We start from the raw sequence: 3,681 nt of genomic DNA on the forward strand, positions 1-3,681 counted from the left end.
ATATCTAATGCCCAAAATACCCCTTGACTTGCCCCGAGTCGGGTATCGGGTATCATTGTGACTTTCCCGCTAACTAACTCCCTAGGGTCGCCTCAAGTTGCATGCTGCAAATATACCCACATAATAATGCGGTCTCCACAATTATAACACATAATCACATTTATGCCCTCAACGGGCCAAAATTACAAATATGCCCCTTTAAGCTAGACAGAGCCCACATGCATATTAATACCCATAAACATGCATCTCATATATCCATATAATCATATAAGCATGCTTATCACATAATCATGCATTAAAATCATTTAAATCACATATAAACAAATTATGCCCTCTCGGCACACTAATCAAGGCCTTTAAGCCTTATTAGTGATTTTTGGGTTGTTACAGAGCCTAGGTGCTACGTACTCCATAGATGAAATCGGGAACTCGGAGAAACCCAGAGCTGCAGCTCTATCAGATGGAGCCGCAGAGCTAGTCCGTATGAAAGAGGAATTTAGGGTATTTTTCAAGGGAAATTTTGTCATTTTGCACATAATTAATTAGGGACTATAAAAGCTTTCTTAATGACATTTTTAAGAAGAGATTAACCCTAGGAGATGAAGAGAAGCACATTGTGGAGGACTGCAAGTGGAATCAAATAACTCATCGTAGTTTTTCTCCTTTTCTACTTTTAATTTCTATAATTTGGATGCTTTTTAATTCTTCTATGGTTATTATGAATTCTGTCATGAACTAAACTCTTTTTCTAGGGTGTTAATGGATTCTCCTAAAACATTTTATTTTGAATTAATGCAAGTCTTATGATTTCTATTCTATCTTGTGATCTATTCAAATTTATGCTTAATGCTTGTGATTGACTGGTCATCTATTACATGATTTATATGATTTTGATTCAAAATATGAGATGTGAGAATTTATTATGTTGTAATTGAATAGACATAGATTTCGTTATCGGACAAGAGTACCTATTTGTTCTGTGTAGCTTTAGGGTTGTCTTACTTTATACCTGTCTTACGTTCATTTATCAAAGAGATGTAGAACATTTACATAAGGTTGAGACTTGTATATCATAGTACGAATATAAGTTACTTTTGTTGACCTACTATCACGAGAGAGAGTTGAATAGTATAATTTGTGTTACTAAAATATAAAATGGATGGTAGATGAAGTTAATTGCCCTAGTTCATTTATTTATTGAATTCTATTTCCTGTATTATCTGTTATTCCTGCATTTACGTTCTTATTTCAATAGTTTTACTTAATTCTTATAATCAAATTATCGTTAACTAAATAGAATATTAGGATTAATGTTTGGTACTTGGTAACAGGTCTTGTGGGTTCGACCTTTCTTAAATTATATTACTTGTTAAATTAACGCGTATACTTGTGCGTAGAAAATCCGTAACAAGTTTTTGGTATCGTTGTCGGGGACTGTTTTTACTAATATCAAGAAAATTAATTCTTTTTCTAATTTTATTGTTTTTCTTTTATACCATTCTAATTCTGGTTTTTTGCAATTTGTGATTTCAGGTGTTCAAGTAGTTTATGCGACGACATGGATAAGAATCAAGGGTGCCTGCTGATCTTGAAATCGAGAAAACTTGCAGAAGAAATCAGAAACAAAAACGGTTAGAAATAATGGCTCAAAATCAAGCTGGTAATATTGGTGTTGCATGAGTTGTTGAACAAGTGGCATTAATTATGTAACCATCACAAAGAGGTTTGAGAGATTACGTGCTACCTACTGTCACAGGGGCATAGTCATGTATTAGACCTCCAGTAGATGATGCCAATAACTTTGAGATCAATCCCGCCATTCTGCAAATGGTACAAGCATTAGTTCAGTTTGGGGGATTACCAACGGAAGATCCAAACTTGCATTTGGGGAATTTCTTAGAGCTCTGCGCCACATTTAAAATGAATGGAGTAACAAATGATGCAATAAGGTTGAGGTTGTTTCCGTTTTCTTTAAGGGACCAGGCAAAGAGTTGGCTTATTTCTTTGGAAGCCAACTCTATTACAACATAGGAGGAGCTCACTCAGAAATTTTTGGCCAAATTTTTCCCACCATCATTATCTGCAAGGTATAGAGGTGAAATCAACAATTTTCTCCAAATAGATGGTGAGTCGTTGTATGATGCGTGGGAGAGGTTTAAGGAGTTGTCAAGAAAATGCCCCCACCATGAAATTGAAAAATGGATGCTAGTCCATATTTTTTATAATGGTTTGTGCGATACTACTCGCACAATCATTGATGCAGCCTCGAGAGGAGCGTTCATGAGTAAGAGCGCTAATGAGGCTTATGATCTATTGAAAGAAATGGCCATGAATAACTATCAGTGGTCATCAGGAAGAGAAACAACTAAGAAGGTGGCTGGAGTGCATGAATTGGATGCTATCTTGATGTTGTCAGGTCAAGTGGCAACATTGACAAAACAGTTACAACAGAATAGTATTCAAGCTCCAGTTATGCATACGCAAGTCATATGTGAGTTATGTGAGGGGCCTCATTTATTTTAACAATATGCTTATGGAGCAAGTGAAAGCAATAGGGAACTTCCCAAGGCCCTCCAACAATCCATATTCCATGAGTTACAATCCAGGGTGGCGGAATCACCCAAAATTTTCTTGAACAAGTGGTCAGGGTAATCAGCAACAATTTCAGCAGAATCAACCTCAGTATCCATGACCTTCTCTTGGGTTTTTATCAATCACAAAATATACCACCATAATATCCAATACCCATGAAGTAACCTAAAGCACATCTTGATTTACTGAACAAATTCATGACTGAGACAAGGGCCTCTATTCGAAATTTGGAGACTCAAATTGGTCGGTTGGCTAACCTAATGACAAACCATGCTAAAGGGAACTTACCAAGCACTACAGAGCTAAACTCAAAAGAAAAATGGAATGCAATATCTGTTGACGGTGAAATCTCGTCAACAAAATTAGGTCGGAAAACTCAAAGGTGAATGTGGCGATATTTAGATAAAAACTTAGAATGAACTTATGGAAGGATAAACATAGATGAACAATGGAGTGAAAAATGTATATTGCTTAATAGCCTCTGCATACAATGAATTTTCCAACCCCTTTTCTGTAGGGGTGATCATCTATTTATATCGGAGCTCTAATGGCTCCTTTGTACATAGTGGTCCCTCAGGACAAAATAGTACATGAGTACACTGTCAAGATAGCAGTACAGGTGGTAGTGGTATTGGAAGAGTGGTGGTCTTCTCTAGTACATGTCAAGGGCCTGCAAAAGTTCTCTTGTCTTGGTACCATATTATGCCCCCACTACTTGCCAGGTACTGACCTCATAAGCGTCCTGAGGGAGTCCTGGCCATGTACCATTCTTGTACTGCCACTACCAATTTGGCGTGGACACCATACCATCCGTATTCTAACTCTTCATGCTCCATGATCACCACGAGGACACCCCTAAGGACGAGGCTGGTGTGTGAGAGGAGGCCACCACCAGGACCATGGCGTGACCGTTGTATGTGGTATCTTGGGGGCCGCGAGACGCTTGTCTCCTGGTTGTGTCGCGAGGCGCACGGGGCACGTGGGCGCGCGAGGTGCTGGGGTGTGCGAGGCGCTGGCCGCGCGGGCGCGCGAGGTGCGGGGCGCTTAGGCTCTTTACTAGTGCCCAAGGTGGAGTGGTCAATTTGAGCA

General features: G+C 39.0%; 1 non-coding gene across 1 annotated transcript; it reads right to left on the reverse strand.

Moving 5' to 3' along the window:
- Positions 1 to 2,085: 2,085 nt before the first annotated feature.
- Positions 2,086 to 2,192, reverse strand: LOC133827885 (small nucleolar RNA R71). Its single transcript, XR_009890534.1, has one exon. It is a non-coding gene; the product is annotated as a small nucleolar RNA R71 (small nucleolar RNA).
- Between the last annotated feature and the right edge of the window lie 1,489 nt (positions 2,193 to 3,681).

Source organism: Humulus lupulus, chromosome 3 (assembly GCF_963169125.1).
Source record: "Humulus lupulus chromosome 3, drHumLupu1.1, whole genome shotgun sequence".
Classification (NCBI taxonomy): Eukaryota; Viridiplantae; Streptophyta; class Magnoliopsida; order Rosales; family Cannabaceae; genus Humulus; species Humulus lupulus.